General features: G+C 55.2%; 1 long non-coding RNA gene across 9 annotated transcripts in view; it reads right to left on the bottom strand.

The window, feature by feature from the left end:
• Positions 1 to 1,683: 1,683 nt before the first annotated feature.
• Positions 1,684 to 24,900, bottom strand: part of LOC123587017 — a 46,546-nt gene continuing 23,329 nt past the window's right edge. Inside the window, exons 1-7 of one of the 9 annotated variants that reach the window (XR_006707079.1) lie at positions 22,652 to 22,993; positions 22,428 to 22,510; positions 21,000 to 22,275; positions 18,942 to 19,018; positions 14,721 to 16,141; positions 3,782 to 4,919; positions 1,684 to 3,469 (exon numbers count right to left, since the gene is read on the bottom strand). This is a non-coding gene — a long non-coding RNA (uncharacterized LOC123587017). Of the gene's footprint in view, positions 3,470 to 3,781; positions 4,920 to 14,720; positions 16,142 to 18,941; positions 19,019 to 20,999; positions 22,276 to 22,427; positions 22,611 to 22,651; positions 22,994 to 24,900 lie in introns of those variants that run through there. The other 8 variants (XR_006707082.1, XR_006707080.1, XR_006707078.1 and 5 more) reach the window with 8 other exon arrangements.

Raw genomic sequence — 24,900 nt, forward strand, 5'->3', positions numbered from 1 at the left:
ATCATGACCTGACCCGAAATCAACAATCGGATGGTTAACCAACGGAGCCACCCAGGTACCCCCTCCTGTGTCTTTTATAAAGCAGCTGAAATCATCAGGCTGCTCCCCTTTACCAGCCATGTGGCAGTATGTTCGGTTGTGCAAAAGCTTCCGGAAGGAACACCGACCGCAGAGGGGCCAGGGCTGCGTGCAGCCCATTCGGAACCAGCCTCAGTTTCCCCTTCAAAAAGGAGCATCCCTCAGCCCAGGCTTGAACACTTCTCTTTTCCGTGATCTTTTCTCTCATTTTATTTCTTGGCTCACAGGACCTCATTCTTATCTTAACGGGCTTCGTTTTTAACGTGTGTCTGCCGTAACCTCCTCCAGTTCTTTAGGAAGTAGGTAAGTCTGCATAGCAAGTTAACCTTTGCAGGACCCCACTTCTCATGGCATTACGAACAGAAAATGATCAGATGAAAAACAAAGACATGATTGATTGAAGAGAGTAAAATATTTATTCAGGTCAAGATGCATGAATAGACTCTTAACAGAAAGAGAATTCAACAGCAGCCATTTACAGAATACACAGCATTGCCACATTTTAGCAAAATGCACCCCAGGACATCAGATAGGTTACAGCGATTTGTTTTTAAAACTGCATTCAATTCTCTCTTACCTCCGCAATAATGTATCATTAATGCAGTGAAAGAAGTTAGTGAAAAAAGCGCGATCGTCCTTCCCCACCTTCTGCCCATCCGTCTTCCGGGAGACCACGTCTTCCAGGAGAACAGAGGCTGTTGCTCACCAGACTTGGCGTGAGGTTTCGAGGCTGCTGCTTTTCCCCCTACATCATAACCGATTTCAAATGGTGCTAGACAAAAACAGACTCTGAACACCAGGAGAAATCGGTCAGCCTGTGTAAGAGATGGGTCCAGTGGTGCTCCCGGGGGTCCGGCACTTGACCGTGCAGGTGGCAAGTCTGATTCCAGCCACACTGCAAGTGCAGCTGGGTGTTCCGGGGCCTCTAGGAGCGGGTGCAACGCCGATGGGGATGGAACCGTCCTCCAGGCACACAGCCTCGCCCCTCCCCCGCTACAATCGAGTACCGAGTACCGGAGGAGTCGGCATCGCCTGGTCCCCGCGGTCAGAGGCCCTACGGACAGGTGAGCGCCCGGTGGTGCTCCCAGGTGCTACAACCAGGCATCCCCTCGGCCCCTGCTCCAGCTCAGAGTTTCTCTGAAACACAAACACCCTCCCCGCATGGCCGCCCCTCCACAACCCGCAACGGACATACGCTGCGGCGCACTTTTCCTTTTCAAGTTCTTCCTCTCTTGGACCGGCTCAGGCGGCAGAAGGAGGGGCTCTGTCCCACCAGCGAGAGCTCCTCTGCAGGTGGCCCTTTGCTGCGCCGCAATTCTTACTCCTAAAACACTGATTTCAAATGGTGCTAGATACAAAGATGGAAAAATCTAAGCCACCATGTGAAACCAGCTTCCAGAAGAAGAGGATCTCATTGAAGAAAGAAGGAAGACACCACCGGAAGACCCAGGTGCTGCCCTGTCTTCTTGCGGTTCCACTTGGGACGGGACATTGCGGTCCGTGAAAGAGGCACAGAGCGGACCTAGCCAGGGAAGCTCAAGGAATGTGAAAGTCGCGGCTGACGCGTCACACAGACGGTAGCAATACAAAACTCATGAAGTCTAGTTGACCCTGGACGACCAGTCCTAACAGTTTATTACACATGTGATGAAGGGAAGTATCCCAGAGCTATTATGAAAATGTGTGAACGTTTTCATTAGCATCGCCCCCTGCTCTCGAAAACATTTCACAGCACGCAGTGTCTTCTGATACTATGTCACGTCATCAGGAAACAAGCGTCCTATCTGCCTAGGAGGTTCGAGCCAGGTGAGTTTCACCTGCTTGGGGGCAACTCCTGACGCGCCCTATTCAGGAAGAGCCTGGGGTCCACCTTCCCAGCCTCAAGTAAGGGTCAGAACATTAGCAATCTTTGTTTCACCTCTGCTGTGACACACACACACAAATGTCGTGTCCTGAAGCGGTGTTAAGTAGATAATCCTCTAACACAAGGACCGAGTTTTGTGTTGTTTTCAAAATGTGTCTGAAAATAAGATTTGCATCCTGTGTTCAAATCAGATTTCCCATCTCCTAAATGTGTCGGGTTTTTTGTTTGTTTGTTTGTTTGCTTTTGTGTTGGTCATCGGAAGCAGAGAAAACAGGTCTGTATCTCCTGGGATGCCACAACTAAGGAAAGAGGAGACAGAGTAGAATCTGGATCTTTCAGGCTGTCTACCAGCTCTGAAGGCTTCCAGATCCAGGCCTGTATTTATTGTGGCTCCCGGAAATAACAGCATGTGCCGCTGCAGGCAGGAGAAGGAAATAAAATGTGAACACTGAGGTGTGCTTTGTAATTGGGTCGGTCTTGTGAGGCAAGTAGTATTCTTGCGCCTGCAGGAGAAACTGCTCCTTCATGTAGTTCGGTGACTCGCCACGGTCACGTGACTACTACGTGGTACAGAGACCCCAAGTCTAACTCCAGAGTGTGTGTTCCTGCCCCTCTGTCCATTGCACCTGCTCCACGGCTGGTCTATCATCTCATTCTGTTCTTGAACTCAATTGTGAGCAAGGGTGGGGTGGGGGGAGTCCTAGGCAAGGGTTCTGCGTGGCCGTGGATGTGACTGACTGCACAACAGGTTTAACCCGGTGGAGATGGGAGCCCAGCTGGTCCCGTGAGGGGCCCGGTGCCCCCAGCTGGCTCGCCCACTCCTCCTGCCCCTCTGGAGCCTCTGTGCTCTCCTAGGGCATAGCTGCGGTTGGGGGAGGCGTTGGAGATGAACCACCAGCAATGGCTGTGCTGGACTCTGGATTCTGACCCCAGCACTGGGCTCCGAGCCCAGGGGCTCTGCGAGGCCCCAGCCACTGAGGGAGGAGCTGGGCAGCAGCTCTGACACAGGGCACCTGCAGTCAACAGCTGGGCCCCACGACACAGGTTAACTTCCAGGGTTTTAAGGTCAGGAAGTAAGTGGTAAATGAGAGTCATTTCTGTGGGGTCCTATAAAACGAGGGGGTTGGAGATCTACCTTTGCTACTTCTCAGCTTTTTTGCTTCTTACTCCAGCCGAACTCTTCCTCCTTAGTAACCCCCGACTGCCAGTATCCACAAAACCTTTCCCAAGGTATTGTCACACAGGTGTCTTTCAGTGATCCAGACAGCCTCCTTCCTCCCCTAGCAGGCCTCTGCGTACACCATTCCCTCTTTCTGGAACATTCTCTGTCGTCCACTCTCCCAGGGCTACCACCCCATCAACCCTCTCCCAGGTGACGCAGGTCGCCTGAAGCTTTCCCCAGGTGAGCCAGGTGTTGGGTTACGCCCTCTCACAGCACCTAGTTCTTGTCCTTCAGGACGCACGTACGTCACGTGGTCATCAGGGGGATTCATTACAGTCTCTCCCGCTACCCAGGGAGCATCGGCCCTGAGTTCAGAGGGGGAGTGGCAACCGTCACTGAGGGAACTGAGGGCCATGAACCAGGGTCTGGGCCCCCAGACCGAGGTCTACAACACTCAGTTCTCTGGAGGAAGAGAGAAATCATTCACAACACATGAACATAAACACCATAAGACAAGAAAAGGCGGGGCGTGCGGGGGTGGGGGTGGGGGTAAGTAATCCTAGTACCAACACCTTCTGCCCTCCCAACCCCACTGAACAGGAGTCTGCTCGGGTCTCAGCCCTCCCAGGGGAACGAGGCTTTTCTGGCAAAAGTCCATCGAGCAAGGATGCACTTACCTGAAGCTAGCTGGTGTTTCTGTTCCCTTGTTAGATGGGGCCAGGTGGTCTAACGGGGGCTGGAGGCCCCAGCCTGCTAGGGCTCTGCTGTCAAAGGCGGACGGTGTGATCGTCCCAGCCTGGCCCAACAGTCCCACGCACATGGGCCAGCGGGAAGAGTCTGGTGCGCTGTCGGGGAAGGCAAACGCCCAGCCAGAGAGCTGGGTACGCCACCACGCAGGGAGAAGGTCTGGGAAGCACGGTGCAGCCTCCGTCCATTTCTGTGCAGACGTTCTATTTGGAGGGATTTCCACCCCCTCATGCCTAGACACTCCTCTGCCCGGGCAGCGACCGAGGGTGGAGGAAAGGTCACCACACAGTGAATCAGAACACAGGGGCTTTAATTCCTGCGCGGCCCAGACTTGAGAACGGGGGACCCGCACCTCCCTGGAATGGGCCCCAGTTTTTCCAAAACGAGGGAGGGCTCATGCAGACCAGTCTCCGTGCATTCAAATGCTTGAGGGCTGGGGTGGGAAACAGGACAGAGAGGCAGAGACCTCGTGCAGCAGAAGTCCAGTGACCTGGAGAGGCTGTGTTTTGTCTAAAAGCATGTCTGAATCGGACACGTTAAACAAACAAACAAACAAACAAACAAACAAAAACAACGAAAACTCTGTAAGTCAAACAAAAACATCTGAGGGTTAAAGATGATTCATGGGCCATCGGTTTAAAGGGCAGTCTGGAGACTGCAAAGAGAGCTTCTGCTGCGTTCTAGAAATGATGCCGTCTGTGCCTTTTAAAGTCCTAAAAATCCTATGCCAGGCATGGTGTCCAAAAAATAACACGGGATGAGAACGGGAAGGAGAGGAACCCCGGTTTATGAGACCTATAAGCAAATCCGCGGAACGGACAGACACGCACCCCCAGGAACCGAAGGCCGCCAGCTCGTTCAGTGTGTTCAGCTACCACCATGTGTTCAAATCCAGAATGCTGGGAAGGTTCCTGGGAGGCGTCTTCTGCCTCCCTCCCGACCAGGCTGGGTGCTGAGTCACGGCTACTTACATGACTGACGCAAGCTCCAGCCGGCGCGGGGGAGGGGTGCCGGAAGCAGAGCCCAGATCAGGTCTTCCTGCTACCCGGGATGCTGGTTTCCAGGCTCCTGGCAGCGAAGAAGAGTCATCTTGGTGAGAGAGAGGGGCCTGGGGAAGACCCCTTTGAAAATGAGGAAGGTTCTGCACTCCACACGGTCCTTGCCCATTGTATGCGTGAGCCCAGAGGCCCGGCCCAGCTTCCTGTCACTCAGCTCCAGGCCAGACCCAGTGTCCTGGACATTTTGTCTTGAGCTGTCAGGGTGGGGGCCTGTTGCCAACTAGCTGTGGTTAATGAATCAGAGGAAAGGGTGATAAAATGTGTACGGGTATGTGCACGGGGGGCAAGGGAGGAGGGAATGGAGGGTGAGGGAGGCAGGAAACATGGGCTCTTTTCCTGGCAGCTTGGCCCCCAAAAGGAGGGCGGGGCATCCAGGGATCCCTACACGTCCCAGACCCGGCATCCCGAAGTGAGAATAACGCGCTCTAGACCCACTGAGCCCCTCAAATGCCTGTGGAGGTAACAGGGCAGGAGGTCACAGCCTTCTCATATCACATGGGCCCCACATCAGCAATGCCGGTTTTCCCTGGGGCCGGGGTACCGCGGCCTGAGTTCCCAGGCAGCTGCTTTCCACCCGGTTCGGTTCTCTGTCCCTGCCTCAACACCAGAGAAGACCCGCATCTGGAAATCCTCCAGATTCAGTACAGGCCCAGGCTCGGGATGGCTGGTCAGCTGGCTGGGAGGATGGGATGCCTTGGGGTGCCGTGGGGCGTGGGGGGGGGCAGCAGGGGACAGTGGGGAGCGCAGAGAAGGAGGAGCGATGGAATGAAGAGGGGGCGGGCACCCCCACGCTTCCCCAGAGAGAGGCTTCGCTCAGGCAGAGCAGGAGGACGGGCACTGCCCTGAACTGCTTCCCACGAGAGGAAAGCGAGCACGCCTACAGTCCATTACACAAACACAATGCCCACCACACGGTTCACGGGTCCAAACAACCTCGGGCCAAAGGCAGACCACCGCTGCTTCTCACTCTCCCGTCCCAAATCATGTGCTCATCGCAGTGCAGGAGGGCGTGGCAGCGAAACTTCGGTCTCAGGTGAAATCCACTCAGACAGCTGGGGGGCGATGCCCCAGCGCCCAGCTTGCCTGCTCCCCAGGCGGAGCTGGGTCACCCCGAGCAGCAGACACGGTACCCCACCAGGCACCCCGCTGCCAGGACCCTGTGCCTGCTTGCTGCGGGGAGCAAGTCTCTGTCCCCTGAGCCCCTCTGGAGGCTCCAGGGCTCCACAGCTCAGCCCGGCTCCCTCTGGAGGGAGAGCAGGCCACCTGTACGAGTCTGACGGCCTCCTGGGAGCATGGCCTCCAGCAGACACCGGGTAGTGGGACAGACCCACTAACCTCCGAGCGGAGGTTCTCCCGGTAGCTGGGCACACCCCTGGCGGGGCACGTGGACTGGGGCACACCTCGCACCGTGGCTCCACATCTCTAGCTGGGGGCAGGAAGGGGACGCAGAGGGTACGTCCAGAGTCCAAAGCCAACTTGGAACACCTTCCTTGCCTGCTTCCCCTGCAGCCGGCCGGCCGGTGGCTGTACCTAGGCCAGCCCTGTTCTGTTATCGGGCCTCGGGCCTGGAACAGAGAGTGGTGGGAGGAGGCAGGAGGAGGCAGGACGAGGAGGGAGGGAGGCTGGCGGGGGAGGGGTGGGGGAGGAAGTTTCACAGTCTGGCGCACTCGCATCAGATCAGAGAGAGGGGAACACGTACAACTTCCCCTTTCCAGGCGCTTCTCTGCCCCTGCTTTTGTTTCGGTTCCTTCCCCTCTGGACTGGGGATGGCTGGGCTGGTGGGCTGGGCGGGGGCAGGCGCCCAGGTACCCGGCCAACTGGGCCCTCGCCCGGCTCCGTCCCGGGCCTGGCAGGCTCCCTCGGCCGTTACCCGGCATGCCCTTCTCCTTGTCAGGGAGGCCTCACCCTCTTGTTTTCAAAGTTTTATAACAGTATTGTTTGTTGTCCAGCAGATTAAATTCTTTTGGAGGCTGGAGGGTGGAGGCGGGGGTGTTGAGGGAGAGAGAGAGGAGGGAGAAGAGAGAGGGAGAGAAAATACAAACAACTTCCATTGGGGCCAAAAGATTAAATGAGTTCCTTTTGGAACACAGAGTTCACCTGTCTTGGAGAGAGGCCCGTGGCCAGGAGCGTGTGTCCCCTTCCCGTCTGTCCCCGTCCCTCTCTGTCGCCCTCACCTAAGCAGGGTGACAGGTGTTCTTGGACTTTCAAGGCCACTACTCAGGGTTCAAGCTGAAAAGCAGAAACTGCTGATAATGTTAGGGGTGGGGGACTCATGCCTGAGCAACCCCTTCCCAAAGAGGGGGCATGGCACGGGGTCTGGCTGGTTCCCACAGACACCCTTGATTCCCGTCTCCTCAGGGCTCCACATGCCCTGCTCCAGAACAAGGTAGAGAAGAGGATTCTGTGGGCACTGCAAGGATGGCTCCCCTCTGCAGTGAGCCTCTGGCCTGTTTACATTTTAAATAAAAGCAATACGTTCAATGATGTCGGAGACACTGAAAAGAACAGTGCCCCAAGGAAGTCGTAACACGAATGCGTGGACAAATATTCATGTACACCTAAGGAATGCATGAGAGTGGAAAACAGGAAAGAAAGGAGACAGAAAATCAATATAAAATGAGCATGATCTTACAGACAGGAGGGCCCAGCGAAAAGTCCCCAGCCTGTCAGGCCTTTTGATGCTAAAGCTGCAGACTTAAACACAAAACGATGTATGATTCTCCACACGAAATCAACCCTCATTTAGGCATTAACTGGTTCATGTCAGACTCTGGCATTACCAGTAAATAGTATGTCCATCTGAATACACATGTGTGCCCGTGGGCCTGCCCTGAGATACTCCTTTTCCTTGTCCTACCTTCTTCCCAGCAAACCGTGTCTGTCCCTGCCCTTGGCCTTCCCACCAAACTCATTCACATCTCTAGTGCCTATCAAAGGGCCCTAGGCTGGGGGGGGTCAGCAAGGGTGGGGAGTGGCAGTGGTACAAAGACAGGATTAGAGCCGCTCAGGGCTCTTTCCTGGCAGCGATGAGGGACAACATGGCTTTCTCCTTTTTTTATTTGCAAATAATATCAATGCTGTTTGGGTCAGTTCTGGGAATTCTCTCTGCACGAGGGAACAAGGTTAGAGCTCCAGGCCCGATGCTCGTGGGGCCCACCGAGGTTAGGCTTGCCTCCACGGCAGAAAGAAAAGATGTGCAACCTGCTCTGGGTCCTGGTACCCGAAGTTCACGCTGTTCCAGGGAGAGCCTCACAGTCCCACACGCTCAGGACCCGAGGGACCTCGACAGGGACATCCAGTCCCTCTTCTGAGATAAAGAAGCTCTGTGTCTCTTTGGGAGCCCTCAGCGAAGAGGCCGCCACAGCCCTCCCTGAAGGCTGGCCTAGATCGCCTCCCAGCTACAGGTCCTGCCATCCTCCTTCCCATCCTCCAGGAGAACAGAAAGATCTGGGTGTGGTGTGACACATCTTCACACAAAAGTTATCAAAAGCCTTCGCTCCAGCAAAACAATTCTTCTATGGATTCCCCATGGCAGGGCTTCTCTACGAGCCAAGCCTGCATCCAGGGAATACAAACGGACAGACATATGCGTGCTGCCACGCTGTCCGACCCCGATCCTTCAAGAAACGTGCCCGAGGTGAGCCCAAACCATCACGAGTGAAGGGTGCCATAAACAAAGACAAGCACTTCTCTCTCCCTTCATACAGGCTCGCTCTGGGTCTCTCTGAATAAAGGCCAGTCAGAGGGCCACGCGGCCCAGAAGACACAGTCCAGGCTGTGCCTCGACCCTCCTCATAAAGAGTGGGCTTACGCTCCGTATCCAGGGAACACTGATGCCCAGGCGTTGTCTGATCCACCTTCCCCTCTGTGGGTAAGGCCTACTTTTTCAACTCTATCAGAAAGCAACGTTCAGAGCTGAAGCCACTGGTTCCACCAGCTTACAGTATACACTGGCCAATCCTTCCAGTGGGTGCTGTACGTTAATTAGCCAGCAAACAGATAACGTATACACGATGCACACGCTGGGCAGAAAGCTCTGGGCATACCTTATAAATCTGTTGGAAAAAAAATGCCCCACAATGGGGCTTCATTTCTAAGTGAGCCACTTGGCTACATGCACATGCCTGAAGTGCCCGACAGATGTGTCGGAACGGTCTAAAGCACCGTATATTCCAGAAGCTTCCAAACGTAGGGAGTCTCACCAGAGACACATGGTGAATGGCTGGCTTCCTGGTCAAGGAGGGCAAGCCAGGTTTCATAAGAACTCCTCGTAAGAGAAGTTGAAACAATCCAAGAACAGGAGAACCTGGGCAGAGGCTCCCTTCCCCATTCAATGCGTAGAAAAGAAACCTGCAACCTACAGAGATCAAGTCGGCTACCCAAGATGCACTCCCCATCCCTGCCCTGCCCCCCTGCTCAGCTGAAGAGCACAACTGAAACCCAAGGAAATGACATCTGGAGTCGGAGGGCCTGGGGGCGGGGGGGGGGGGGGGGGTTGCGGTGACCCAAATTAAGCAGGTACAAGAAACCGGACCTCAGCAGGGCTGTCTGAGGCTGAGCTTGAACACCCAGGGGGATCCCACCGCCGACCCTCACAGGGCTGTGTGAGGACCAAGCGAGCCAGCGAATCTGAAAAGAGCTGCAAAAACAACACACGGTGCGCATAAGAGGTCGGTCACGGATCAGTTCGGCTCCTGCCTGAATCCTGGCCCAAATCCCTGTTTGCCACCCCACCCTGGTGGGGAAGGGGGCGGGCTCACAGCTACGAGTCCCAGCGTTAAGTGTCCAGTAAAGCAGCACACAGATCGTGTCTTGAAGGCATATTGCTAATTTGAAAACCCTGCATTCCATTCGGCGGCCCGTGTAGCACGTGCCTGCAGCCCCAGGGGCTCCTACCCACGCAGCCTTGGAGAAGCGGCGGACGTTGGGGACAGGGGCCGCCATATCCTCGGGCTGGCCTTTCACAACACCCCACGAGGGTCTGGGGCCTTGAGCTTCCCTGCATGTGTTTTACTTTTGCTACCTTCAAAACAGTGACTCAAGACTGAAAAGCTAAAATGGAACCAAGCGGCTCGGAGATATTTTTGTTTTTGTTTTTTGTTTTTTTTCTCGTTTTTTTTTTTTTTTTTTTTTTAAATAGAAGGGCTTAAACAACCACATGAGAAAAAAAAAATGGCTAAATATAAAGGAAGACTTCCTGACAGCAAGGGGCACAGACCCTGAACAGACGTCTCAGGGAAGGCCCAGGACACGGGACCGGTAGTCCGGTGTTCCCTCAAAGATTCAGGGCCACAAAGGACAGAGCATCTTCCCTAGAGCACGGTGGCAGCTCAGGTCAGCCCCTGTGGCACAGCAAAGACCCCCACACTGCCCAGCTCCAGACAGGCCCCTTGGTGGGAGCCAGAGGTCACAATCCCTGTCACTTGGGTGACCTTCCTGAGACACCTTCACGCAATCTCCGGCCCCTTCCCACTCGCTCCTGAAGAGTTCCTGGAAAACTGTCTCCACCCACCTGCCCTAATTGATGGTGACAGCATCCCTGCAGAAAACAGGACTGTAGCTGTTCTCAGATCCTTCAAGGCCCCTCCCCTCTCCCGTAAGTCAGGCCTGCTCGTTCCCGACCTGAGTTTCTGCCTAAGAAACACCTCCGCGAACACCCAGGTAGCCCCCACGTCAGAGTCGGCAGGCACCTCCCAAAAGATTCTGGTTCAACCCCCTCATCTTAGAAATAATGAAAGTGAGTCCCAAAAGGGTAAAGTGAGTAAGATTTTACCACGGGATCCTGGGCCAGAACACGGGACTGTGGAGACTTTTATACAACGCCACAGAACGCCCCCTTTCCCAGAGTTCCCGCAACCACACCCCAAGACCCACAGCGCACACCTTCGTGCAACATCTGCCCCCTGGCAGCAGGTGGCAGTCTCCGAGGTTCAAGTGGGGCAGGCTTCGACCACGGGGCCAGGGAGGGAAGAATCACGTGGCCTGACTCACCATAAGCTTCTACCCTGTAAACAACTCCTGAGCCCTGGAGCCGCACACGCTGGAGACATCCCCTCCCCCATCTCCAGCCACCAACTTGCCTCAACCTCTTTTGGACACAAAACTTGTCCAAGCATCTGGCACAAGGTGACTTCTCCTCCCTCTCCCGCCCCCTGACCCGTCCCTATCGCGATAATCTTGGAACCACGGGTTCTGCCAGGGGAGCCTGAGCCGAGTTCTGTCTCCTGCAGGCACATATTTTACTGGTGACTTGGCGAAGACTTAACCCGAGCGCTCCCCTGTCGGTGTGGACGAGAGAGGGGCACCGTGACGAGCCAGAGAGGCGCCAGCTGCCACCTGGTGAGGGGGGGAGACGTTAGGCCAAGAGCAGCCATGGCTAACGGAAAAACCTTCGTTTGCTGGTGACCAACGGCTTGATGTCTACTGCCACCTTGATCCCTGACTCACTGCACGTTCTTGTAAGCTTTGGGGACCTTGGGTGGTTTTTCCAGCTCTTAGGAAAAGAGAGGCATTAGCAACTCTATCAACTTGAACTCTGGGGGCTCCATCAATATGGCTTCCCCAGGTGGTCGAGATCCTTCAGTCTCTCAAATTCCCTCCCTGACCAACATTGGGATCGCTGCTTCTTTTGGGTGGCTGTCCCTCTTTTTGTATCTGCATACTTTATATAGTTCCTAATTCCTTTTTTATTATCGTGAACGACCTCTCCCTACACCAGAAAGTACATCCCAGGAGAGCAGAAACTTGGTTTTGTAGAGTTCTGCGTCCCCAGCTCCTAGCACACGCCCCGCCACGAAGCAGAGACTGGGCGCACACTTGTGGCGTGGGTGTATCTGCCATGCTCAGCCCTGCCTGTTCAGGGACACCAGAAACTAGCTGTCTCTGCCTTGCCCCCCTCCCCCCGAAAGGGATATGGCATGGCTATGGCCAGTGGCTGCCACGTCCCCCTAGGCACCTGGCCTTTCACACCGGTTTCCGTCAGATCTCCCGGCTGCCTGATCTCTGATGGTCTTAGCTCCCAAAGATGTCTGACTTCCACCCAAGAGGGCGAAGAAAAAGCACAGGCTTTGGAATCCAAAGTGCCGGGGTTTAAAGCTCAACAATCCCACTTGCCAAGTATGTGACCTTGGTTCAGTGAATTACTACGCACGGCTTCCTTATCTGTTGAAGGGAAGTAATACCTACTTCATGCGGTTGCTCTGAGGATGAAATCAGACCAGCAAAGACAGATGCTTAACGAAAGTCAGTTTCCCTTTCCTGGGACCCTCTGCCGGGACCAAGAGTCCCGATGCCCATCTCATAGCCTCACGCCTCATTACGGACCCTGACCTGGGCTCCACGCACACACAGGCCCATTCCAGGCTGCAGCGGGCACCGCTGGTTGAACGCCGGACGCATCCTCCCACCCCACCCCCGCTGCCCCGATCCTGTGGTCAGACGATGCGCGACCACGTCCCCGCGTGCCTCGCTCCACCCTCGTTTCCCTGCTCCTTCCTGCCCAGGCCCGACACTATCGCATCAGGCTGTGCACGGGCCTTGGGGCCTGGAGCTTTTCTCTGGCTTCACCAGCTCACGAGCAGCCTCCTGTGAAAGGAGCCGGCAAGGAATCAAACCCAGCCTAGGCCTTCTTCACAGACACTCCAAGGCCCAGAAAAGCAACGCAAAAGGAGGGCCTCCCACAGACAGCCTGCTAGTGGAAAGGGCAGTATCTCTTTCATATCTCACAGGGAGGCAACGTGCCCAAAACAGTGACCAGCACGAGGTACACATCCTCGCTAAAGCTGTGGCTGCAGCCTCGGAGGCCCTCGTGCCAGGGGACAGAGCCAAGATATGCATTAAACAATTCACGGCCCCGACCGGCTCAGGATTCAGTGGAACAGAGAAGGTGCTGACCAATCAGGTCCCCCAGCGGGGCCCCTCCCCAGCGCCTCCTGGCCAGGCCACACCACCACAGCTCCGGCACCACCAGCCCTGTTAACCTCTGCTGGACCCCGGATGGAGAGGCCCCACTCTGCCTCCTGGCTCCCAGAGCGCAGGGGTTCAAAGGTTGAGAACCGAGTGCCAGATATGCCCAGTCCCCCTCTCAGGGGATGCCAACCGTGGTGCTAGCTTGGCTGGGGACACGTAATGCCCGTGTCATGGCAGCAGAATCCAGCCCGGTAAGCAGGGAGCAAGGAAGCAGATGACGAACAAAATGAGGAAAATCAACGGGGAAGCACCCACCCCAAGTCTGGAAACGCCAGAGGCCCCGCAGACAACTGCGTCACAAGGAGCAAAATCAACTTTCCCTCCGCTTCCCACTCTGATCTTCCCAGTCCAGCCAAGGGCAGGGCAGGGCTGTGAATGGGAGCAGCGGCCACCCTGAGCCAGGCCCGGGACCACACCACACCATATGGGGGCAGAGGCTCCTGAGCGTGGCCAGCGGCTCCATCTGGCTCCGGCCCGGCAGCCTGCACTGGCCAGACTCTAGCCGACACATCTTGAGGGACTTGGCCGGCTCCTCCTCGTCTCCCCAGCTGCACCAAAGCTGATCTCTCCTCTTTATTCGTGTTCCAGGTCCAACACCCCCAGCCATCCCTCCCCACGTTACTGCTGGAGGGGCTGAGACTTGTCAAATTCCTTCAGGGAAGAGAAGAGTCGGGTGTCTCTTCCCAACAGCCTCGGATTCCTCACTCGGGGAGGACCTCAGGCTGCTCACAGCCAGCTCAGCCTCCGGTCAGATGGGGAGGAGAGAAGATAAAACACTGACGGGCAGGGGCAGAATTCACCGGTCCTTCCTGGCCAGCGGTGGGAAGGGGGTGGGGAGAGCAGAGTGCCTCCGGGTATCAGCCAAGTGTGAGGTAAAATTACTGGGGACCATCCCTTTTATCTTGAGACCCCAGACAAATCCGCTGTCGGCTGATTCCAACCTGACCCTGCTCGCCCAGAACATTGCAGGAATGCATTCAATAGGAGATTTCCTGGTAGGCAGCGTGGCAAGCGACTACGGTCTGCTTTCTGAACTGTCTCTAGAATGCGACAGGCCTCCCCAGTTCTGCAGTCCCAACATCATTTTTAATCACCGCTGCTATTACTGTGACCAGCATCAAGTGAGGCAGAGAAAAAACATTTGTACGTCAACAGCCTGGAGATGCTTTGCAATGGTTTACCAGGCCAGGAAATTTTTTTTTTTTTTTTTTTTTTTTTTTTTTTTTAAGGTGAAGGCAATGAGGGCCTAGAGGAAGAGAGTGATTTACTCAAAACAAAAAACAAAAAACAAAAAACCCCAAAACAAGCCCCATGACACACGCCAAGTGGAGAAACAGCCCTGAAGTCTACTGCCCAGCCCATAGTGTAAACTCTAGGCTACGGCTGCAGACGCAAGCCCCAAGGTGTCCAGAGTGAACATCCACTGGGATACACAAGCAAGGGCACACCCAAGTCCCAGGCAGACTCCCTGCCCCCAACCGGGCTCAAACCCAGAATCTCATGCTGGATGTTGGGGGCCAAGGAGAGTTCCTGGCCAGTCACTGTGGGAGGCCCAACTGCTCTGCTGACTGCCACACCCAGAAACGCGTCCCTGCCATCTCCCACATCCCGGCAGCCGGATCACTGTGGCTGGCCCTTCCCCCAAGTCCTTGCTGGTTACTAACCCCATTCACAGAAAAGCCAGGAGTAGGAGAATGGAAAGAAGAGAGCATTGTTTGGGAGATTGTGAATGGAGACGTTTGAGGATTCCCCACTGACTAAGGAAAATGGTCTCCATGAGAAGGGAAGGGGGCTGGGAGGTGGGGGGGGTGGGGCCGGAAGCGTCAGCCCACACCTGACTTACCTGAGAGGCCGGGAAGGGGTTAAATCCCATTTTCTTGCTGCATCTGGGTTCCAATAAGCAGCTTGGCGATGATTCACTGACAAGACCGGAACCTGTCACATCAGTCAGCACTCGGGGTCGCGGAACCACAGAAAATCGGTGGCTCGACAGCACCTACGGGAGGGAGGAGGCAAATATCCAGCCTGCTCTGCCCCGTACCACCCAGCACGAAACGCTCAGTCACCACCCAATTCCTCCAGAGGACGGCTGACTAAAGCCAGATTTCCAGAAACCCCAAACTGGTGGGGGGGAGGGGGGAGGGGGCGGTGGTGAGGGCGGCGAGCAGACACAGCTCCCGGATGCCCGTAGCCCAGTCTGCCGTCACATACCCGAAAGAGAATCAAAGGAAGGAGGAGGAAGAGGTAGAGGAGGGCAGGGAAGACAGGAGATCCAAAAGAAGCTCAAGAGGTCAGAAGACCTCCTTGGGCAAAGAAGGCAAACAGGAAACCAAGAAGACATGCGGGAGGCTGGTGGGCGCCATGGGCCACATCGCACACCAAGAACCTCCTGGCCCTCATCCCAATCAGACCTTCCGATCTCCCAGCATCTGAAACAGGGAAAAGGAAAGAAAGCTTGGCAGCCCTGAAGCAGACACAACCACGCGCGCACACACACACGCACACGCACACACACAACACACACACACACAGCCCTTCCTGGAACGAAAGACCCCTTGGAGAAGGCTCACACTCTCTAGGTTCCGGTTCCCTGGGAGAAGGGCTCCTCTCCCGCAGGGGAGGGCAGACATGTCCGATAAGAATTGCTTAGCACAATGCTATATATAGTCTAGGTTCCTAGCGGCCTAGAGATTTGGAGCTAGAACTTGGCAGAGAACCATGCTAGATGCTGGCAAGGACCGTCCTCCCCCAGCCAGCCAGCCGAGAGCCTCACCTCCCCGCTGGGGGCAGTGAGGGCAAGCAGGGCCCTTCCCGTCGGCCCATTAATAACACCGCACTGAGGGACATGGGCTTTAGGCTCCGCTTTAGGGAAAATCGACTTCTCCTGAATGTGAGGGCGATGTGCGGGGGCTGGACACTGCGATCTAGCCTCTCTGCAGCTCTCCAGCCGCACCAGAAAATCCAATCTTTGCTGGAGGATCAGGGGCAGGGGTGCGCGGGGAAAGGAGAAGTCACGACAGCTGGGTGGGTTCAATGAACATCTATCGCTTCCGATGTGTGACGGAAAACCAGAATGCAGACGAATACTTAGCTGCAGAAAGCCAGGCTGCCAGGCATCTCCTTTTTTTGTTCCAAATAAATGCAAGCGGGCCATTCTATTAGGTGGTATGATGGCTGTCTTCTGCACACCAGCTCTGTCCCCAGCTTAGCCTGAGTCTCCAAGAGGCTGTCACCGACTCATGGAGCTCAACTCCTCTGAGTTCTCTGTGAGGAAGAAGCGAAAGGAAGCCAGGTAGGCTCAGCTCTTGGGGCCAGCCAGCCAAGCAATGAATTCTGCAAGCCCCAATCAGGGTCCCATCTGGGGCTAATATGTGGCCCCGGGACCATGGTCTTCAGCTGCTGCTCACTATCCAATGATAGCAACAAGACAAGGCTGTGCCCCTTGTCCTGGAGAAAAGTCCAGTCCCTGTGGGCACAGGGTCTCATCAAAGAGGAACTACCACCTCCTTCGGAAAACAAACCTGAGGGACAGCAGAGCTCTCTGAAGTACAGAATCTGAGCCCTCGTCATATGCGCAGCTTCTGGACAAAGAGACACAAAGGATCTAACATCCACATATATACGATTTTTTTTTAGGTCAAGTTGCTCTCTATTCAGGCTCAAAATGACATGACACAAAGGGGCTGGGGCTGCCTTTGCATTCTGGGCCAGGGACAGCCGGCTCTCGTCCTTTGCCCTGCGTACCTCTCCACTGTGACCTCCACCAGGTCTTCCTGCTCCCTCTGGCTCCCAAGGCCCCAAAGCCACTCCTTGCAGAGATCCCAAATGAGTCACGCTGGGAGGTCCTTGGGGAGCGGAGGAGGTGCTTGGCGATAAATGTCAGTGCTAAGCATCATCTATGGGAAAGCGGGAGACTGAAAAATGGCCCAAGGGGTACATAGGCAGGGTGGTCCCGGGCCAGGCCGTCCTCAATTCCCCACCCACAAGTTGTTTGCTCCTCTGTCCCCAGACAGGGCCGAGGGAGACAGAGGAGAGAAGGGAAGCCAGATGCTGAGAATAGTGGTTAGCCTGAGATTCAGTGGCAATGGAGGCCCAGGCCTCTCTTGCTCCCAAGAAGGCATGGCTGGCCATGGTTGGGCGGGGCCGGGCGGGCGGGGCGGGGGGGAATGTCACGCGCCCTTAGCGCAATGCTGCAGATTCAAGAAAAGTCTAGAACCCTGAGCCGCCATGATGACGCACGCACACACACACACAAAGGTCAAGGACTCAAGGCCCACTATTTCACCTAAGAAGGAATTGAGGACGATGAAAGGGGAGAAGGTAAGTTTGACTCGGGACAATAAGGAAAGGGGAAGCTGAAGTAGGCTGCGCCAGAGCTGGCCTTCGGCTTGAAGCCGGTGATGTGGACCCACCATCTTCTGGTGGGTGACACCATCTGCTGGTGTGATGCCAGCAGAGGTCACCTGAGACGCCACGTCCCCACCATGGGCTCTTGCTTCCGGGGCCCCGGAATGCCAGTGATCACTAAGGACTCCCAGGCCCACCCTACCCGAGACGGGCTCACCCTCCATCTATGACAATGAGCCATGGTGAGAAATCCCGGAGGGTTTTCTGGCCCTGAGAAGATGTCTCTTGTTTGGGACGGGTGAGAGGAGCTTGTAAAATGACCGTTTGCCAAGCTTATCTAATAACACAAGCAGCTGCATTTTCTTTTCGGTTTCTGAAACTGAAGGGTCCACAGACCCCTGTTGGGTTACCTGGCCTTGTCTCCCCACCCCCGATGTCCGGAAGTGCTCTTCTCTGCCAAGCCCTTCCTGAAAATGAACCCAGCCTAAGGGTCGGCTCTGAGCCCCGATAAGCTGTTTTTGCTGCTTTCATGTTGACAGAACGTCCTGGCCATTCGGCTGAGTGCCCCATCTCCCAGCTCCCGACACACTGAGTCATCATCCAAAGAGGAAAAACACAACAAAGCAGCCGTCACCAGGGTCCCCATTGCCGTCGGCTGACAACTCATGGGCTGTCGTCACTCTCTGCTCTGCAGCCCCGGAATCGGTGACGAGGGGCTTCAGGGTGCCCAACTCCCCTCCCACGGGATGCAGCAGCGTCAGGAAGCAGGCAGCCACTGCTGCGATTCGATTCGGAAAGAGGGGAAGCTAACCTGGCGTCACGAGGCTCCCAGGAAGGATCACTGGTTAACCCTCACGCTGCCACCACCCACCCTGACCTCACGGCTCTGCTCCCACAGCGTTTTCCCGATGCAGAAGTTAAGGGGGTCTTTACTCCAGGTCAGGGAAAAGCACTTCCTCGCAGGCTTCAGGTGTGCAATGCCCGGTCACCTCCTCCCCTGCCTCTGGTATCACTGAAGGCAGGCAAGCTCCCTTCCCCCCATTCCTTCTCCAGCCACCTGCTACGTACTCTTCTTAAGTCCCCGATAAAACAGCTGGGCAGGGGAAAGGGAGGTGCACCACTTTCTGTCGGGAGCCTGTTTGCTTGGCAATATATTAAGCATTTCACTGTAGATTACAGTGGCTCCATGTCACTGACTGAGGTCACTAAGCCTCAGAAAAACCACCTAACAAGATGAGGCAGGGTCAAGATCCAAGTGCAATGGTCCTGCTCCCTGCCTTGTCCGACCTCCACTGATCCTGGGTTCTGGAGTTCACTCTGCTCTGAAGGTACTACAACCATCCCACCTCCACCTTCTCTTCCAGGAGGAAGGTAAGTAGGATAACTGAGGTTTGTTAATCCAACAAAATTTCAGCTACAAAAAAAAAAAAAAAAGCCATCATCTTGAGTGAACCTGACCGCAAAGGAAGAGGAGAAAGTTAACTAGGTAGCAGGGTCCAGGGGAGCGTGGAACAGCTACAAGACCCAGACCTCGGGCGCAGGAAGAGCGGCCACCCAAACTCCCATATGGCAATAGAGGTGTATGAAATTCCTTAAACAGGCACGTTCTGGGGATCTACCTTGTAAGAGCCATGTGGCAGACACTGAGAATTGAGAGGTAAAGAAGAAGGCAAAGGTTTGGGGAAACAGGGGTTCTAATCATGATCAGAACACTTACCAGTCACGGGACTCTCCTCGGAGGGTTGTGGAAAGCAGTAAATGAAAGAAGGTCCGTGGAACAGCCTGACGTGGCACCTGGCGAACAGAAGGCACCAAATAGGTTAAGTGTCTTCCTTCCTTGACTCTCAGCGTCTTGCAGCTCATCATCTCGTAGGTGACCCAAGACTTCTACACAAAGAGCCGTAAGGCCACCAAAGTAGCACACGAGAGGGACAAAGTGTACGAGAGCTTGGCCGGAGGGAGCAAGGAGAGGTTACGAGGACTGCTGCTTGTGAAGGTGATCGGGAAAGGTCCAAGGAGGACGGTGGGGCTGCCGCAGGTGGGTGCGGTGGAGCCAAGGAGGCATGGAAAATACCAGTAGGGAAAACCGAGAGATAGGAAAAGCAAGAAAAAGTAAGTTGCCTGGCTTTGTTGGAATACGTGGTCCACCTGGGCAAACGCAGAAGAGTAAGACTGCAGAGGAGAGCTAAGGCTAGTTACAGACAGTCCTCAGCACTGTGCCAAAGGGAAGGAATTGTACTCTGGAAATGATGAGAAACCATTTTAAACCTCTAAGCAAGAAAAGACAAGATGGCCGCTGCACGCAGAAGGGCCTGGAAAGGAGAGGGACGGGCAGCAGGGAGCCTCACCGGAGGACTACAGCTGGAACCATGGCACTGGCAGGGGGCATGACGAGGAGCAGAAAAGAAAAACAATGAGAAGGGAGGGCCATCGAACAAATCCTCAAAGCTGCCTTGGACCCCACCCCCTTTGTCCCCATAGAGAAACTGCCGGAGACAGAGCCTATTTGGGGAACACAAACCACAGGTCCGACACGTCTGAGATGAGCAGCCCGGTCTCTGCCTTCAGTCGCCCCCTCCACACACACAGCCCCCCCAAAAAAAAACTCAGCTTCTGCCCTGGACTGCTTTAAGCCTCAGGCCAACGAGGGCATGGGAGACCCAGGCCTTCTGTTAGCAATGCCCACCCTCTGGCCAAGCCGGGGCCCCAGGTGGTGGAACCCCCACCCAAGACTGTGTCCGAGGGTGGGACTGGGCGGTCCTGCCCCTGGGGCCACCTTCACTGCGGCAGCCACCACTGGGCCCGCCTCTGCTGCGCTTCTGCCCCCCCTCCCCTCCTCCGTCACAGCCCCCGCCCCCCGCCCACTCTGCGGAACTGGCACAGCAGGACCAGAAAAACCAACGCCACCATGTCAGAGACCAGCAGAAATGCCTCCAAAATGGCAGCCTTAGGATAAAAGGAGTCCAAAACACTATCAACCCACCCAAGGAAAGGGAAGCCAGTGACAAGGGGAGTGAACTGTCAACCACCTCCCAACTGGGCCCCCGACACACACCCTTCCTCACTCTTAGAAGCGTCATGTCTTTCCCTTCAGAAACTTCCTCTCAAAACCCAGAAAGCATAAGAAGGAAAGAACGGACGTCACACCCCATGCCCCCTAGAGGTCCTGGGGGCCATGGGTGACACAGGGCATTGAGAAGGACATTCTACGTTCCACCTCCCAAGGGGGACAGCAGCCCACTTCTGTCTTCAAACCCAACTCCCATCACTGACTGGATGAGGGCTAACCCTCCAAGGGAGCCAAGTCTTCCCCTGCTCCCCAACCAGACCCTCCCCAGCTCCATGGGCCCTGGGGAGCCAGGAGGCAGGGTTGCAAAGAAAGGCCGAGAAGGCACAGCCGTGCCTCCGTTATGTAAGAAGAAGGGCGGTGCTGTCCTAGGCCAGCGACCCAGGGCGCATTGCGTTCCCGGATGCGCAGTCATGGGCGGGGGCCACTGCGCAAGGCGCAGGGCTCTGAAACCCCCTCCCCACAAACGTGAGACCTGCAACACGGACTCGATGGGGAGCCGGGACCCTGATTTTTCCAAGTCTCCCTCCCCCAACCACAGGCGAACAGCCTGCTGCCCTAGTTTTGCTCTCACTCTCCTCACTCCCCAGAATGACAAACCTTCCTAACCTGGGACCTCCAAACCTCTTGCGGCCCAGTGGCTCTCCCGGAAATCCCACCAAATACGCAGTTTCTGAGCAACATCCTGGGGTCAGTCCCCATCCTCACCTTTCCAAGACCAAGGAGCAGCAGCTTCCAGAAGGCAGGTCTTTCCCACACTGGGCTCAGCTCTGGACAGCCCCGTCAATGCAAATCTCTCGTCCCCAGGGAGCAGCCCAGAGGCAGCAGGAAGCCCATGGTGGTGGCAGTGTCAGCAGCAGCAGATCTGTCCTACCTTGCCCCGTGCGTTTCCAGGGGAGCCAAGAATTATTGTGCCGCAACACCGAGGTGTGGCTGATTGGAAAATTCCCTTTTCCGACACCAAACTAAAGGACAAATACTTCCTTCCAGTTTGGTCAACCCTCTGCGCACCCATCTCTCCAACCCTTCCTACTCCAAAAAAAAAAAAAAAAAAAGTTTGGGGAACCCGGAGCTCCTCTTCCTCTGAGTGCTTGAAATAAAAAAGGCATAGGAAGAGGCTTCACCTGGTCAGTCAAAAGCAGGCACAGACACAGGAGCATACGCACACCCCTAAACAGATTTTAGAAAGCTGCTGGGCTTCTCCCCCCCTCCCCTTTAAGCAAGTGAAATGCAAATTCAGATTTGATACCCTGCCCTCAGCCAATCAAAAAAAGGTTTTCACCTGCCATTGGCCCACCCACCAATCAGAGGAAATGTCTGGAGTGAGAGCCCTCCCCTGGCCAATGGAAGGCCAGCTCAGTCACTTAGTTAATGATGCAGCAGTACAAGGAAGGCCATCACATGTGAACTGGAAGGGTGCCAACATGGAGACACAGAGAGCGCAAGGTAAACAACTTTCCAACGCCAAAAGGATGACATTTAATCTCTAAATGCTAGCTTCCCTTCTCAGCTCATCCCTAACCCCTCTCAGCTGGCCCTACAGATGCCGGGAGCCTCACTACCTGTCCCCCTTGGAGCTCCTAACAAGATGCAACAGTGACTGCGTCACCATTCCCCACTTTTCCCAACTACGCAGTGACAAACCTACCAGCTTTACCCCACTTCTCCCAACCCACGCCCCATCCTGCCCACCGGCTCCCCACCAGCCCAGCTGCCCCGAGGCTGAACATTTCAATAAGGCAACCCCTGGAAAGCTATGGCTTTCCACCTTCCTCCCAGCACCTCTCCTCCTCACTTCCTACCTGCCACCTAAGAACGACGACGTGGATGGACAGACAGACGCGGATACCCAAACAACCTGGAAAACCAGTCTGTCTGTCTGTTCAAAAGAAGGAAACGGGGGCAAAGGCTGGTAGGTCAGGTGGGACGCTGGGGACAGCTTGCTCCTCTAGCCTCTACCCCGGTCAGGCTTGAGCAGCTGACACTAAAAGAAAAGAAAATTAAAGTGGAAAAAAAAAAAAAACACACAAAAAACCTCTCTCAGAGAAAAAATAGCAAAAAAGCGAGAAAGAAGGTGAGAAAGACAGAGCACCCACATACGCAGAGACATCGCCCCCGATCCCAGCAGATACGTACGTGGGGGAAGAAGGGGGTTACGCCATCAAGTCCTGAAGCCCGTCGGACCACCCATCGTCGCCTGCGCAGACCCAAATCTCGGTCTTGGCCGTAGGGTGCCGCAGTCCCGAATGTTCCAGAAATTGGTCCCGTTAAACCTTCCACCATCGCCCCGCAACCTCTTGCTCCCACCCCTGCCCCCCCACCACCACCCACCTCCCCCCCGCGGGAACCGCCCGTGCCACCTTGTGTGTCATCTCCTTAGCCCGGGCTACCCAGAGGCCTCTAGCCCCCGACAGATTTCTGAACGCTTGGCAAGTGAGCTGGCAGAACCTGGTGCCCGGTGTTGCTATGACTTGTTTCTTGATTTCTCTCTCTCTCTCTGCTGCAGCACGGCTGTTGCTAGCAGACCTATCGACGGAGCGCTCTCTCTCTCTCTCGCGCGCTCTCTCTCTCTCTCTCTCCCCTCTCTCTCTCTCTGAGCTCTGTGACGCAGATCTAAATTCTCCAGTCTGCTCCTTGTGTTGCAAGAGCAGAACTGCAGCTCTTCCCCTGGAGAGCCGGAGGGCAATGCCAAGGCTGGTCAAACAAGGCAAAAAAAAAAAAAAAAAAAAAAAAAAAAAAAAAAAAGTTGGGCCTACACTCTGCTCCCTGGCCACACTTTTGAGCCCTTTTTTTTTTTTTTTTTTTTTTTTTTACCCCTCACACCTCACTGCTCTGGGGCATAGAGGGCCTGGTCCCTGCAGGCTCACGCCTTCCCTGCCGGCTTCCCAGCCACCAGGCTAGCTTAACTCTTTGAGTGACAGCACCCGGAACCCAGACAGGGCCGTCCCATGCTAAACGTTGCCTCATCTCTTCTCGAATCCTGTGAACTTCTCCCACACAGGAGAATAAAATGGTCTTCACCCTGACACCACTGTCCTATTAACTCTTTGTGCCACAGACACGTCCAGAACAATGACCTGTAGCTGACTTTTGTTGTTTTCTGCTTTTCTGGCCACAAACCAGGACCTTTTTCTCCCTGGAATTTCCTAAGGACAAAAAGCGTAATTAAAACATTGCCCGCTTACCCCACGGATGCTATCCTTCTATCAGGGCAGGACTGGGGGAGAAACCTAACTGAACTGCAGCCCGAAGAGTCCAGGGTAACACCAGGCTGGATCTCCATTCTTTCCAGGCTCAGAATTTTCGGGCCTCGGTGGAAATGTCCAATCACTTCTCAAAAGGCACTTAGGCCACTCAGTCCCAGAGATTCAGGTTGCTGAGTCATTTGTTCCCAAGAAGATCCTCTGACAACATGGAAAGCAGCAAAACAGAGCAGCGGCCAAGCCTGGACCTGGAGTGGCCAACGGCCGGGTTCTTTGCTCCGGGTGGGCAGCCCAGGGGCACGAGCACATGCCGGCTCACCCCCGGTTGCCCCGTGATGGTGGTGGGAGGCCTGCCCACACCTGGAAACCCTCACGGGGCTGGGGCTTTCCCACCAACACTCTGAAGGCCGGCTGGGGTTGTTTTGGGATCCCGATAGGTCTCCACTGCAGCCAAGCACATAGCTCCCAACATTTTCCCGACCCCAGACCCAGAAATGTATCCAGCACAGCTTGGAAGCCAACTCCCTAGACCCTGTCTACCCAGACAGACCCAGGGAGGCTGGGTTCCCACACCGCCACGTGGAAAGCACGCAGACCCACGGAGGTTTCCCACGACCAGTTGTGCTCTATGGGCCTAGACCTGACCAGAAGTGAGAAATATACTCAGGTCCTCGGGTAGCTAGCTGACTCATAAGGTGTATCACATCAAGAACCTTGCGACTTCTGGGAAGAGGACTTGAGGACGGAAGACCAGGCGGCCACCTTGTCCTGCACCCTGCTTCCCAAGCAGCCTTCTTCGGGCAACTTGGGGCCAAGGTTTCACCCAGCAGAAAGAAGACCACTTGGAAGACAACCATGGCACTCCACGGGCTTAAAAGAAGCCCAGGGCATCTGTGCCAGGCTCCCAGCAGGGGGGAAAGTGCTTCAAATTCACACCTTCTGGGCTCCAGGGTAGTGCATGCCAATAAAGAAGTCACCTACTGGTCTGATGACCAAAGGAATGTGGCCTTGATGGCACTAAAGCAAGTCCCTCGGAATGGTCCTCTGCCTACTTAAATACCATTTGCTGTAGTTTCCTTTTCCATGGAAGAAAAACATGCCTAAGTTCATGTCAGGACATTCCTGATTTATCCAAGAGCCCAGGATCAAATAAACAAAGGGCTCTGAGCTCTGCCAGGGAGCCTCCTGCTTCAGGAGGGAGAACCAGAGGGAAGTAGGGCTCCGAAGAGTTGGCCCATCACCCCATGAACTTGGTGAATGACGTGGCTGCTCACTGCCATGGCGATGGAGATGTCACGGGTGGGCGGAAGTGAGAGAGAAGAGGCAAATAAGTCATGAGAGACAGAGCAAGGAGCAAGTCAGGGTCAGAGGAGGGCCATACACAGCTGCGGAATTTACTGAGGAGG

This window comes from Leopardus geoffroyi, chromosome C3, assembly GCF_018350155.1.
Source record: "Leopardus geoffroyi isolate Oge1 chromosome C3, O.geoffroyi_Oge1_pat1.0, whole genome shotgun sequence".
In the NCBI taxonomy this organism is placed as follows: Eukaryota; Metazoa; Chordata; class Mammalia; order Carnivora; family Felidae; genus Leopardus; species Leopardus geoffroyi.